Here is a 15,954-nt window from a genome sequence, read left to right as displayed (position 1 = left end):
CATATTAGTGCCAGTGTATTTTTACAAGTGTGTTTTAAAATAAATATATACTTTTATACCAAAGCTCTGGTGAGTGTTTACTTGTGCTACTGTATTTTTGTACCTAATGTGTATACTCTATATACTGCCTAACTCTTCTTGAAAGAAGTCTTACTGCTCAGCCACAGATACGAGGTAAATGTGGGTGGTACAGACTGCTACCAATTGGGTTTACTGCTAACACCTGTAGTCTCAAACTTTTTGCAGTGGTCCCTAAGGGAACTGCACAGGTTTCTGCCTAACAGCATCCACAAACTGTTCGAGCTTTACTTTTTCTAGAATTTCCGGAACAGTACAGCTGGCTGGTTTTAACCATTTCTCAGTTAAATCATGGACTCCGTAGTACAGCTGCCGTGGAGTCTCTCCATCACGCAGTCTGGTTTCTCCGAGTTTTTGACGATAAGCCTCCTCATCCACGCCCATCCTTTCTAGAATGGTTCTTTTGATGTCAGCATAGGCTGTGTCCCCATTGGGGTTTGCCTCCTGGTATGCCCCTTCATAGAGCCAGTTAATAACGGTGCAATAAAATGTCCCCATTTATCCACAGGCCATTGGGAATTTCTAGCAACCCTTTAAAAGTTTGTGAAGAAATATCCTGAGTCATCCCCTGGTTGGTATTTTTGCAGTATGTTTGATGGGGCAGGCGTTGCTCCTCTATAGGCCACCACTGCTTCTGTTACTTCTTTTAGGGCATCTTGGTTGCCAGCTTTTAGTTGCAGTGCCTGTTGTAGTGCTTGCCGATCTGCTTGGGCTTGGTGACCCTGAACCTGCACCAATTGTTGGAGCTGCTGCTGTCCATCGGCCAACGCCTTGATGATTGTCTCCACGTCATGTTTCTGGATCCCACCGTTGCCACCAAATTTGTGACAATGAGACAGTCAGGCGGTGTTGAAGAAAGAAAAATCTGGTCTTTATTCAGACTTAACAAAATTTGTAACAAAATAACAAAATTCTTTTCCAGGAAGAGTCCTTCAGTCTCTCCTTTATTCAGCAGTGGTTTCTTCTGATTCCTTGCAGGGCACGATGTATGGACCGCTGGCAAGTTTTTTCCTCTTTGTCTTCATATGCCCAGGTGCCCCCCGTAACTCCTGTCTCCACGTCGGGTTTGTTCTGCAAAGAGAGCGAGAGTGAACACCCCTTCTCAACATCTCTGGGCGTTTATATAGGCAGAACTTAACTGGCCAATCATGTTCCACTTCCTTCCCCAGTTTATAAAAACCCTCTCAGGTTCCGCCCCCTTTTCCCTGAGAACATGGCGTCTTGTGTCCTTCCTCCGGTCCTCCTGGTTCTGCCTCCCTGGATGAATCCCAACTGCCCAGGTAAGTGTAGTGGGGTGAGAGGGGCTGGTTTTGTCTCTGTTGTTCATGCGAAATGAGGGTCTGCTGTTGTCTCTGTTGTTTGTTGTATGCCATTGATACGGCTGCCGTGCTACCACACAGCAGTTAGCTCGTCGCGTTCCCGTGGCCGGGGTTGTTGTAACAATACCCGCTGACTTACCGCGGAACTGGGGCCTTGCCGCAAAGCACTGATTCGTCCCTCCTCCTCCCTTCTCGCCGTTCCAGGTCTTCCCCTCGGGTTCTGGCTGGCCGAAGGCTACCAGCCGTTTTGTCAGCCAACCGAGGGCTGTTGTAGCTGCAGGTCCAGTCAAACTGCCGCGGAACTGCCGTCTTGCAGTGATGCGGTGGTTCGGTTCTCTGATACTCGTTTTGTGGCTCCAAACCTTCTCCTCAAGGGTTTTCCTCTCTATCTCCAGGGATGGGTCCTTCTTTGTCCGTCCACTCTGGGTGGGTGTTCTCTTTTTTCCCTTTTGTTTGATTTACAACAGCCCTTATCCTCGGGCTTTCTACTCTCTCCATAGGCTGGCCCCACCATTCTCCAAATATGGATGCTTCGGGTTGTTCCTTTTCACTGGGTACACTGGCACCGGGTTCTCCTTTCCCCATTCACTGGGTGTTTGTCCTGGACACTCTCTGAGTCTTCACAAACAGAAAGAAAATACCAAAGCAAAATTAATGGTACTGGAAATTCAGCAGCTGCAACCCTAGCAAGAATGTGTACCATACAGGGGCTAGCCTCAGAGAAAGAGGAGAGGGCAGAAGGAGAGGATGAGCCCTGCCCCATCTGTGGAAAGGAGAATTACACAATAGGCAGTCTGTGAATACGATTAGTCACCAATGTAATTACTGTAAAGAATGTTGGCATTGGAAGTCTGAGTGCCCGAATTGTCCGGCTCAACAGTCAGTTTGGCAAATACAATTTCCTCCTTCCTTCTCACAGTCCCTTGCACCACCAAATATATTAAATATGCAAAAGGGCAGCAGGGGTCCTGTAAGGTCACTCCACCACTGATACCGCTTGATAATTCTGTTAAATATGCCCTCAGTGGCAAGAGTGTTTCTAGGTCTTTTTGATATCAGAGACTTACCATCTACCTGGCAAGCCTCTGAGTTTCCACATGCCCCTTGTTCAGATGAAGTGATAAATGTTGTAGGAACTGGCGTTAAACCTATAACCCATCGTGTTTCTCACCCTACATATGTCACCCTCAGTCTTATCTCTTAGGACCATGCTTTCCTATTTGGGCCTTCTATGCCATTAATTTATTGCATAGAATTTTTGGGTTCTATGTAAGCCTGTGCACTTTCTTATATACAAATTTCACAACTTTGTATCTCCAATAATTTTCAATATACACTTATTAGTGGATAACACATGATTTATTCAGTTGTTTTGGTGTATTAGGTTAAGTTACAGGTTTTATAACAAACTGTTCTGTATGGATTTTCTTATACCTTTCAGTTTTGTACCTAAGTCATAGGGTGGTGCCAATATAACTCCTCTAGGAGGCACGTGCGTGTGTTTCACCCTTCCTTGGGCTTTTTCAAGGCGCTAATAAAGCAGGTCAATAGGCAATTGTTTGTTCATATCAACATTCCTTCTTTCTAAATGGTCGGTGAATATCGGTCTCTATGTAGCAATGCAGCCACTAACGTTCACACCATTTGGAACAGTCAGAAAACATAAACATCAATAGGAATAAAGAAAGGGATAGAGCGCACCAACTAATATAGTTCACCCAACCCAACATTATTTGATTGCACTTGGATTTATTGTGTAACATGGGTTCACTATTCATTGTTCCCCTGATGGTATCTATCTTGAGGTCCCAGTACAAAAAGGAGATGAAATGTTTGGTTGTGTTGCAAAACTCTCCCAATTTAAGAAATAAGCTTTGGACTGGCACTCCCTGGTTGCAACAGGGACTGTTAGTCTGGGTTCCGCCACAACTATGGCCCACAAACGCAAATGAGGTAGGTCACATGTTGAATGTTGAACGTGTATGCTTTACTTGGAACCCAGTCAGACCTCTTTCAGACATCCTTCAGTGCCCCATTTCTAAACAAGATGAGAATGTTATAGGCATGTCACTGAATCATTGCTTAAGCAAGGCATTATTGTCTAAACTTGTAGTCCTTGTAATACATAATTTTGCCTTTCAAAAAGCTTGGGAAGGAAAATTATCATTTTGTGCAATATGTATATGATGTTGATGCTGCAGTCCTTCCTGCTTTCCCTATTGTCCTAAGCCTGCTGCTATTTTGTCTGGTATTCCTGCCGCTGTTACACATTTTACTATGGTAGACCTGTGTTCTGACTTATTTTCTATACCTATGTGCCCTGCTAGTCAATTTGTAGTCTTATTTAATTACAGAAATCTTATGTATTCCTTCACCAGGCTGCCCCAGTGGCATGTGGAAAGCCTGACTCTCTTCTCACACATTTTTAAACAAGACCCTGACTCACTTGTGTTCAAAGTTGCGGTCAGCTTAGTCCAGCACGTAGATGACCTCTTATTGGCATCCACCTTATTAAGAGCCTGTGAGCAGGATTTCCTTAATCTTTTGACGGCTATTGCTTTGAAAGGACACAAGGGGGTTCATTATGAGCTTGCCGGTATCCCGCCAGTAATTCTTGTGGGATACCGGCAAACTGACCCTACTGTTTCTGCCACCTGATATCCTGGTACTTCCGGGATATTCCAGGTGGCGGAAACACCAGTAAATCCCCATTCCATTAAGGTAATTGCAGAATTTCTTTGCAGGTGGGGGCTTGATTTACTGGCAGCTCGGGCTGGAGGTAAATCAGTGTCCCCACCAGCAAACTTGTGTTTCTCCGGTCCAGTAAAACTGCTGGTGCTGGAATTACCAGCAATTTTTCCAGACCGAGGAAACTCTAATGATCCCCAAGGCCTCTAAAAAAAGCTTACATTGTGTAAAAGTAGAATTTATTACCTTAGGCACAATATTTCCACAGGGGAGAAACACCTGCTCAAAGATCATATTAACATGATTTTACAAGTACCAAGATCCTAACTCCGGAAGCAAATGAATGTATTCCTTGAAATGGGCATTTAGTGCCACTAGTTGATCTTGGGGTACACTTCTATCTTGGGATACACTTCAATGTTTAAGTCATTTCCAAATCTTACCCTTACCATGCTTTATTGGATTTTCCAAAAACGGAACAAGATACACATTTAAATGAACAACTAACCATAACCCCTTGCTCAACATTAAAACCAGGACTAACCCTCTTGCTATTAGACCTATACTTCTTCAAAGTCCCAGAACCACCATTTCCCTGAGCTCGTTTCATGTTTCTTCAGGAAGCAACGCTGCTTATAAATTGTTGTTTTCTGATTCAATACTCCTATCCACATACTTCCAATTCGCGATCTGGGGGTATCTCTCAAAACCCCCACCTATTAGCTATGTCCCTCTTGGCTAGTACCAGGGCTAGCCTCACACAGCGATTATCATATTAACTTCCCAGTAAGCATGTGATTTTGGGCATGTCTATACCATGTGAAGGAATGAGCCTGCTTCCTTTCTACACCTGAGGCATTTATCATCAATCCTCTTCCCCATCCAAAAAGATTCACTGGAGTATAGAAAGCTCTATGTAATCTTAAATTGTATCATACACTACCTTATGTTTATGGCTATCTCCTTAAATTAATTCAGCACTTCTGCCCAGTCTCCCTCATTTAACGGCCCAAGTCTCTTTTCCATTCAATGTAAGTTTACCTAGAAATGTGGACATAGGCAATGCTAGCCATCTGTATGCTTTCGATATTGGCTTTGCATTGTACTTCTCAGTTAATACCAACCAAGCTAGTGGGGTCTGTGACGGCATCATGAAGTAGACACAGACAACTGAATACAATTTGGGCTATAAACTTTATTAAATCAAACTGAGGACTGTAAAAAGGCCTAACCTTCTATTCTAAGCCAGGAGTTTCCTACCTAGAGGAAACTAAGGTTAGTCCCTGTCAGTAAGTTCAAAGCAACTGTTTGTCTGTGTCCAAAACCTATACTTCCCCTCACCTCTAATTGTATACAATGTGTAGGGATGTCAGCAGTAAAATGAGTAGTGTTCAAATACAAGTTCAGAGTTTCTTCCAGCTCTTGGTTTGTTAAGGGTTTCCCTTCATCCATGTTCAAAATAGTTCACCATGCCAAGGGGTTCCATTCCCCAAGCTTTCAAGTCTTTCAACTTTCCAAAACAACACAATTCCTTGGGACACTTCCAAGCACTTCTGGTTTGGTTACTTTTCACGAATTTCATATAGTTCAGTTCCTTAATTTCAGATCACACAAGATTTCCTTTATATTCAACCACAAGCTTCTCTGTGGGTGCTTTAAGTGGCTTTTCCATAGATGTGTGCACTCAGTCTAGGTGCAGTTGCCAGACTACATGGTCCACCCATTACAGGTCACGCAACCGACACACCTTGCTTGCTTCTTTTCATATGCACGTTGCCACTGCTTCAGCTCTGCAGTGGTGCTTGGTTCATTCTCATTTCCTATCCTCATGATACTTTATCATTGCTTGGTTTGCCACCATTCACTTGTTGCACTTTCACATTCTCTCCTGGCTCTTGCCAATGCTTGTTCACTCAAGTTACCCAGTTCCTTAAATTATTATGGCTCAGTTCTGTATACTCTTATGGCTATTGCCAATGCTTGTTCACTATTACACAGTTCCTTATATTCTCATGGCTCTTGCCAATACTTGGTTTTTCAAATTACACTGTTCCTTATAACAGGAAGTTCTACAAACTTGCTTTCAATCAGATCGGTATTCAAAAAGTTCTTACTTTCGTTTTCATTCGGATCGGTATTCAAAAATTACTTGGTTTCATTTAATTCTGCTCGGTATTCAAAGAGTACTTGCTTTCATTCAAATCGGCATTCATTGAAGGTTTCACAAGCTTTGCTTGCTCGCCTGCCGTCCCAGTGTCCCCCTTCCTAGGTTGATTCATCGGTCGGTGCTTATGGTGCTCCAGCGAGGCTTCCAGCCACCACAAGCTCTTTCTATCTCATACGGCGCCTCGCTCCGTCTCCCTACCCAGTGGCTCTCTGTGGCACTGCTCACACCGCCAATGCTTCTCTCGCAACTTGAGCCTCACACTGCATTTTCGCCTGCTCATGCCGGTTCCCTTTCCACGGTCTGCCACCGGCCTCCAGCTTCCTTCAGCGCTGCTTCCTGCTGCATACATTCTGCATCTTCCAGGCATTCTCGAGCACTGCGCCTGCCACGCCGCCTTCCAGGAGAGGGCTGCTCTTGTCCAGCAGTCCATAGACCTCCTTCCATAGCTGACTCCCTTTTTACCATACTTCCTGCTTTTAAACTTCACACCAGGTTGATTGGTCCAAAAAAGACTAGACTGCTCATTGCGGACTCAGGAGTCCTGCATTGTTCTTGCTAGTCTCTTCCTCGTCCCAGTACCAAACTGGTGTCTATTGGGAAATGATTTAGGGGAGAAATAGGGGAAGGACTGGCAATAGCCTATAAAGGCTTGGGGGACAGTGGACTCATGGTGAAAGGGGAATGGGAGATATGTGTCTCACCTAACGGTGCCTCATCCCCACTTTCCAAGTCTCTTCCATCCAGGCGATCCTCCCTCGCATATCCACCCCAGGGTCAGGATCTGATAGCGGCAGCCTTTTCCTGGCCACCTGGGAGGAGGATATATTGGGGAAAGAATTGGGGATGCCCTCACATTCCTCACCGGTCTCTTGAAAGAGTTCAAAAGTGACCCAACTGCTTCTGCAGTGTACACTGCAATTGCAGGAATGGATAGGACCTCTCCTTACCCAGGCTAATATGTTCTTGCAATTCAATAAAGGGCTTGATACCCGCTGTGCCAGTCACATCCCCTACACATTGAACACCTCTCACCCCCATTATGTTAGTCACAAGATCTTATTTTCTTCCAGTAACAATGTTTTGTCCCATAAGGGCATCCCCTCTGTTGACCTATTTTTTCCATCATTACCTGTCTGTTGGCAGTGTACCTGCTGGGGGAATCGTACATAAATACCTTCTACCATGTATAACTAGACTCAGCCAGTGGGCTCCATACACCTTTCAATACTAACTGCAGGGCTGTACACTCCTTGAAAACCCAAATCCTTTTCTATAACTAATTGGATGTCCCAGAAGTATTTCTTTAAGTTGGGGAGATTAAGCTCTCCTTCCCTGGTCTAATTTGATAGTGTATTGTGATGAATCCAATAGAGTCATCACGGATTCCCCGGCGGTAACCTCATCCCATGTTATGTTATGTTATTTGGCATTTATATAGCGCACTATATATCATTGCTATGATCTCAAAGCGCTGGTAGGTTGAACGCCCTTGGGGACAGCAGTCGAGGTCAGTAGGGCCAGTGGGTGCACCAGTTATGTGTGCAGCTGATGTAATTGCCAGATGGTAGCTGCATCGTAGTGTTTAGGTGTGGTGAAGAAGATATCAGTTGAATGTGTGCAGTCTGGTGGGTGGACACCCAGGCCGGGTTCTGGCTGTGTTAGGCCTGTAGGTCGCTTATGTGAGCAGCTAGGCCGGATTGTCATGGGATAGCTGTGTTTTATTAGAGTGATGAGGTATTTCATTGGGTAATGTTCTTATGTGAACTGCTAGACCGAATTTATCAGGTGTATAGCTGCATTTTAATTGTGTAATGGTGTAGAGTAGAGAGTAAGCATAATGCCATAGGAAGGGAGTGTTTGCGTGGATTTATGAACTAATGTAGCAGGAGCAATTTCTAGGCTGAAGTTACTGATAATATTTGTTCTTCTAACCAAGTGTGGCACTTGCTAACAATCACAGACTTATCTAGATGCGACGCAGGCTAATATTCTCAATTCTAATTAGGTGCAGCATTGCTAAAATTCACAATCCTGTATGAGTCTGGCGCAGGCTAATGTCCTCAATTCTAATTAGGTGTGGCATTGCTAACATTCACAATCCTGTCTGGGTCTGGCGGAGGCTAATGTTCACAGTTCTAAGTGTGGCATTGCTAACATTCACAATTCTGTCTGGATCTGGCGCAGGCTAATGTTCCCAATTCTAAGTAAGTGTGGCATTGCTAACATTCACAATCCTGTCTGAGTCTGACACAGGCTAATGTTCTCAATTCTAATTAGGTGTAGCATTGCTAACATTCCCAATCCTGTCTGGGTCTGGCGCAGGCTAATGTTCACAGTACTAACTAAGTGCGATATTGCTCACAATCACAATCTTATCTCGACGCGATGCATGCTAATGTTCCCAATTCTAAGTAAGTGTGGCATTGCTAACATTCAGAATCCTGTCTGAGTCTGGCACAGGCTAATGTTCTAAATTCTAATTAGGTACGACATTGCTAAAATTCACAATCCTGTCTGGTTCTAGCGCAGGCTAATGTTCACAGTTCTAAAATAAGTGTGGCATTGCTAACAATCACAATCTTCTCTAGATGGGACGCAGGCTAATGTTCCCAATTCTAACCAAGTGTGGAATTGCTAACATTCACAATCCTGTCTGAGTCTGGCGCAGGCTAATGTTCTCAATTCTAATTAGGTGCGGCATTGCTAAAATTCACAATCTTATCTAGATGCGATGCAGGCTAATGTTCACACATCTAATTAGGTGCGGCATTGCTAACATTCGCAATCCTGTCTGAGTCTGGTGCAGGCTAGTGTTCTCAATTCTAATTAGGTGCGGCATTGCTAAGATTCACAATCCTGTCTGGGTCTAACGCAGGCTAATGTTCACAGTTCTAACTAAGTGTGGCATTGCTAACATTCACAATCCTGTTTGAGTCTGGCGCAGGCTAATGTTCACAGTTCTAACTAAGTGTGGCATTGCTAATAATCACAATCTTATCTAGACGCGAAGCAGGCTAATATTCACAATTCCAATTGGGTGCACAATAGCTAAAATTCACAATCTTATCTGGATGCGACGCAGGCTAATGTTCACAATTCTAATTAGGTGCAGCATTGCTAAAATTCACAATCTTATCTAGATGAGACGCAGGCTAATGTTCACATTTCTAATTAGGTGCGGCATTGATAACATTCACAATCCTGTCTGGGTCTGGCCCAGGCTAATGTTCATAGTTCTAACTAAGTGTGGCATTGCTAACAATCACAATCTTATCTAGACGTGGCTCATGCTAATGTTCCAAATTCTAACTAAGTGTGGCATTGCTAACATTCACAATCCTGTGTGAGTCTGGCGCAGGCTAATGTTCTCAATTCTAATTAGGTGCAGCATTGCTAAAATTCACAATCCTGTCTGGGCCTGGTGCATGCTAATGTTCCCAATTCTAACTAAGTGTGGAATTGCTAACAATCATAATCCTGTCTGGGTCTGGCACAGGCTAATGTTCAAAGTTCTAACTAAGTGTGGCATTGCTAACATTCACAATCCTGTCTGAGCCTGGAAGAGGCTAATGATTTCAATTCTAATCAGGTGCAGCATTCCTAAAATTCACAATCGTATCTATATGTGATGCAGGCTAATGTTCACAATTCTAATTAGGTGCAGCATTGCTAACATTCGCAATCCTGTCTGAGTCTGGCGCAGGCTAATGTTATCAATTCTAATTCGTTGCAGCATTGCTAAAATTCGAAGTCTTATCTAGATGCGACGTAGGGTAATGTTCACAATTCTAATTAGGTGCGGCATTGCTTAAATTCGCAATCATGCCTGGGTCTGGCGCAGGCTAATGTTCACAGTTCTAAATAAGCGCGACATTGCTAACAATCAGAACCTTATCTAGACGCGACGCATGCTAATGTTCCCAATTCTAACTAAGTGTGGCATTGATAACATTCACAATCCTGTATGAGTCTGACGCAGGCTAATGTTCTCAATTCTAATTAGCTGCAGCATTGCTAACATTCACAATCCTGTCTGGGTCTGGCGCAGGCTAATGTTCACAGTTTAACTAAGTGTGGCATTGCTAATAATCACAATCTTATCTGGACGCGAAGCAGGCTAATATTCACAATTATAATTGGGTGCACAATTGCTAAAATTCACAATCTTATCTGGATGTGACGCAGGCTAATGTTCACAATTCTAATTAGGTGTGGCATTGCTAACATTCACAATTCTGTCTGGGTCTGGCGCAGGCTAATGTTCCCAATTCTAAGTAAGTGTGGCATTGCTAACATTCACAATCCTGTCTGAGTCTGACGCAGGCTAATGTTCTCAATTCTAATTAGGTGTAGCATTGCTAACATTCACAATCCTGTCTGGGTCTGGCACAGGCTAATGTTCACAGTACTAACTAAGTGCGACATTGCTCACAATCACAATCTTATCTCGACGCGATGCATGCTAATGTTCCCAATTCTAACTAAATGTAGCATTGCTAACATTCACAATCCTGTCTGAGTCTGGCGCAGGCTAATGTTCTAAATTCTAATTAGGTACGACATTGCTAAAATTCACAATCCTGTCTGGTTCTAGCGCAGGCTAATGTTCACAGTTCTAAACTAAGTGTGGCATTGCTAACAATCACAATCTTATCTAGATGCGACGCAGGCTAATGTCCCCAATTCTAACTAAGTGTGGCATTGCTAACATTCACAATCCTGTCTGAGTCTGGCGCAGGCTAATGTTCTCAATTCTAATTAGGTGCGGCATTGCTAAAATTCACAATCTTATCTAGATGCGATGCAGGCTAATGTTCACACTTCTAATTAGGTGCGGCATTGCTAACATTCGCAATCCTGTCTGAGTCTGGTGCAGGCTAGTGTTCTCAATTCTAATTAGGTGCGGCATTGCTAAGATTCACAATCCTGTCTGGGTCTAACGCAGGCTAATGTTCACAGTTCTAACTAAGTGTGGCATTGCTAACATTCACAATCCTGTTTGAGTCTGGCGCAGGCTAATGTTCACAGTTCTAACTAAGTGTGGCATTGCTAATCATCACAATCTTATCTAGATGTGAAGCAGGATAATATTCACAATTCCAATTGGGTGCACAATTGCTAAAATTCACAATCTTATCTGGATGCGACGCAGGCTAATGTTCACAATTCTAATTAGGTGCGGCATTGCTAAAATTCACAATCCTGTCTGGCTCTGGCACATGCTAATGTCTCCAATTCTAATTAAGTGTGGCATTGTTAACAATCATAATCCTGTCTGGGTCTGGTGCAGCCTAATGTTCACAGTTCTAACTAAGTGTGGCATTGCTAACAATCACAATTTTATCTAGATGCGAAGCAGGCTAATGTTCACAATTCTAATTAGGTGCAGCATTGCTAAAATTCACAATCCTGTCTGGGTCTGGCACATGCTAATGTTCACAGTTCTAACTGAATGTGGCATTGCTAACAATCACAATCTTATCTAGAGGCGAAGCAGGCTAATGTTCACAATTCTAATTAGGTGCAGTATTGCTAAAATTCACAATCCTGTCTGGATCTGGCACATGCTAATGTGCCCAATTCTAACTAAGTGTGGCATTGCTAACATTCACAATCCTGTCTGGGTCTGGCGCAGGCTAATGATCACAGTTCTAACTATGTGTGGCATTGCTAACAATCCCAATCTTATCTAGATGCGAAGCAGGCTAATGTTCACAATTCTAATTAGTTGCAGTATTGCTAAAATTCACAATCCTGTCTGGGTCTGGCACATGCTAATGTGCCCAATTCTAACTAAGTGTGGCATTGGTAACAAACATAATCCTGTCTGGGTCTGGCGCAGGCTAATGTTCACAGCTCTAAGTGTGGCATTGCTAACATTCACAATCCTATCTGAGTCTGGCGCAGGAAAATGTTCTTAATTCTAATTAGGTGCGGCATTGCTAACATTCACAATCTCATCTAGACACGATGCAGGCTAATGTTCACAATTCTAATTAGGTGCAGCATTGCTAACATTCACAATCCTGTCTGTGTCTGGCGCAGGCTAATGTTCCCTAATCTAACTAAGTATGGCATTGCTAACATTCACAATCCTATCTGAGTCTGGCGCAGGATAATGTTCTCAATTCTAACTAAGTGTGGCATTGCTAACATTAACAATCCTGTCTGAGTCTGGCAAAGGCTAATGTTCTCAATTCTACTTAGGTGCGTTACTGCTAACATTCACAATCCTGTCTAGGTCTGGCACAGGCTAATGTTCACAGTTCTATCTAAGTGTGGCACTGCTAACAATCACAATCTTATCTAGATGCGAAGCAGGCTAATGTTCACAATTCTAATTAGGTGTAGAATTGCTAAAATTCACAATCTTATCTAGATGCGACGCAGGCTAATGTTCACAATTCTAATTAGGTGCGGCATTGCTAACATTTGCAATCCTGTCTAGGTCTAACGCAGGCTAATGTTCACAGTTCTAACTAAGTGCGGCATTGATAACATTCACAATCTTATCTAGACGCAACGCATGCTAAGTTTCCCAATTCTGACTAAGTGTGGCATTGCTAACATTCACAAGTCTGTCTGGGTCTGGCACAGGCTTATATTCTCAATTCTAATTAGGTGCGGCATTGCTAAAATGCACAATCCTGTTTGGGTCTGGCGCATGCTAATGTTCTCAATTCTAACTAATTGTGGCATTGCTAACAATCACAATCTTAACTAGATGCGAAGCAGGCTAATGTTCACAATTCCAATAAGGTGCAGCATTGCTAAAATTCACAATCCTGCCTGGGTCTGGCACATGCTAATGTTCCCAATTCTAACTAAGTGTGGCATTGTTAACAATCATAATCCTGTCTGGTTCTGGCGCAGGCTAATGTTCACAGTTCTAACTAAGTGTGGCATTGCTAACATTCACAATCCTGTCTGAGTCTGGCACAGGCTAATGTTCTCAATTCTAATAAGGTCCAGCATTGCTAAAATTCACAATCTTATCTAGATGCGAAGCAGGCTAATGTTCACAGTTCTAACTAAGTGTGGCATTGCTAACATTCACAATCCTGTCTGAGTCTGGCACAGGCTAATGTTCTCAATTCTAATTAGGTGCAGCATTGCTAAAAAAAACAATATTATCTAGATGTGACGCAGGCTAATGTTCACAATTCTAATTAGCTGCAGTATTGCTAACATTCGCAATCGTGTCTGGGTCTGGCAAAGGCTAATGTTCTCAATTCTAATTAGCTGCAGCATTGCTAACATTCGCAATCGTGTCTGGGTCTGGCGCAGGCTAATGTTCTCAATTCCAATTAGGTGCAGCATTGCTAAAATTCACAATCTTATCTAGATACGACGCAGGCTAATGTTCACAATTCTAATTAGGTGCAGCATTTCTAATATTCGCAATCCTGTCTGAGTCTGGCACAGGCTAATGTTCTCAATTCTAATTAGGTGCAGCATTGCTAAAAGTCACAATCTTATCTAGATTTGACGCAGGCTAATGTTCACAATTCTAATTAGGTGCAGCATTGCTAACACTCGCAATCCTGTCTGGGTCTGGCACAGGCTAATGTTCTCAATTCTAATTAGGTGCGGCATTGCTAAAGTTCACAATTTTATCTAGATGCGACGCAGGCTAATGTTCAGAATTCTAATTAGGTGCAGCATTGCTAACATTCGCAATCCTGTCTGAGTCTGGCGCAGGCTAATGTACTCCATTCTAATTGGGTGCAGCATTGCTAAAAGTCACAATCTTATCTAGATGCGACGCAGGCTAATGTTCACAATTCAAATTAGGTGCGGCGTTGCTAAAATTCAGAATCCTGTCTGGTCTGGCGCATGCTAATGTTCCCAATTCTAACTAAGTGTGGCATTGCTAACAATCATAATCTTGTCTGAGTCTGGCGCAGGCTAATGTTCTCAATTCTAATTAGGTGCAGCATTGCTAACATTCGCAATCCTGCCGAGTCTGGCTGAGGGTAATGTTCTCAATTCTAATTGGGTGCAGCAATGCTAAAAGTCACAATCTTATCTAGATGCGACCAGGCTAAGGTTCAGAATTCTAATTAGGTGCAGCATTGCTAACATTCACAATCCTGTCTGGGTCTGGCGCAGGCTAATGTTCTCAATTCTAATTAGGTGCAGCATTGCTAAAAATCACAATTCAGAAGTAAGGTAATGTAGAGTGGCAAGGTTTTCTGTAGTAGAGTAATTGCTGTACTACGCACCCTTGCTACAATTACTTTGATGGTTTCTGGCTTTCCATACGGACACCTGCAGACACGATCTGGAGCCACCTCTGTTGGAGCCGCCCTTTGCCTCAGGCCCTTTGCCACAGGGGCTGCACGGGCAGAGGGCTGCCCTGCAGAGGTCACTTATGACCTGGCAGAGAACCAATCACGGGTGCTGGGCGGGCAGGAGGCGGGAGGTGGAGGGACGCTGGAAGAGACTTGTGGGACATGCAGGGGGACGGGGGGAGCAAAACCTTTAATAACAATTGGGCCAAATGGAGCCGGGAGGGGCGCAACACTCACACCACTCCAACAGAGTACATAAAACAGGCCAAAAACAGATTACAATCGTTGTGCAACTACTCACTCTGCATTAAACAGCCCCTAAATCACCTTCCAAAATGGTTTCCCTACCAGATACGTCCACATTGCAGTCCACAAAGCAAATGGAAAATGGCTCCTGGAGCCAAGGCACAAACATACCTGACTTTTCCAACCAATTGCAAGAGGGGAGGGCAGGACTGGGAAAAGGCCAGACACAAACAATGTGGCCAGGGGACAGCAGCCGCTACCTGACCCTGTCCCTGGGGGCGGCTACATGAGCAAGGATCACATGGGAGGAGATAGCCTCCGGGAAGATGTCATGACTTCATTAGATGAGGCATGGTATCGCCCATTTGCCCATGAAGAAGACTGCTTAGTGCCCAATACCTTAATGGCCTATTGCCATGCCTCTATACCTCCTTTTAGGGAAAATAGATATACCTTTCCACAAAACCCTTTAGGCCAAGCTTCCATCTCTCAACAAAAGAGTAAAAGCCCCAAGACTGGCTTTTTCAGTTCTAGTTGCGATACATGACATTATTGTAAAAAATCCCCAAGTGATCTGCATCAGTTTACATCCATGGACTCCATCTCCCACAATTACTCAAGTTATGGCACGAGGAGGAAGAAGGGAATGATACAGAGCGGACAGAGTCTCAAACTCAATGACCATGTTAGTTTATTTTATTTGTATTTATTTATCTTCTTATAATGCACCGGAGTCCAAAGGCATTAGGGCGCAAAAAACAAGTTCTTTTGAAAATGCATCTATGCACAGGACATTTAAAGATCGAAGAGCAACTGCAAGAGGCTGCTGCTGCTTGGGAGAAGTTATTGTGCCGCTCTGCAAGGCTTGGAAGCACGAACCAGTGTGGCAGAGCCGCGAGGGAGTTCGCCAACAGAGAGGCGTAGGAACGGTGCATGAGCAGGGCATGCCACAGATACGCCAGCAGCCAAGGGAAGACTCCAGGGGATTCGGCAATGGGAGAAGGTGTTTCACCTACCTGGATCTGAGAGACTGATTGTAAATCAAGGAAACTGAATACAGTCCCAAGCTATATGAATGTACGAGATACAAATATGGGGGGAACCCAGAATGAGTGTGGAATCAATCAGATGTACAATATCTGAGGAGATATATGATTTTGGA

Source organism: Ambystoma mexicanum, chromosome 11, assembly GCF_040938575.1.
Source record: "Ambystoma mexicanum isolate Mex_15411 chromosome 11, UKY_AmexF1_1, whole genome shotgun sequence".
Taxonomy (NCBI): domain Eukaryota; kingdom Metazoa; phylum Chordata; class Amphibia; order Caudata; family Ambystomatidae; genus Ambystoma; species Ambystoma mexicanum.
Note: the sequence above shows the minus strand (reverse complement) of the source record.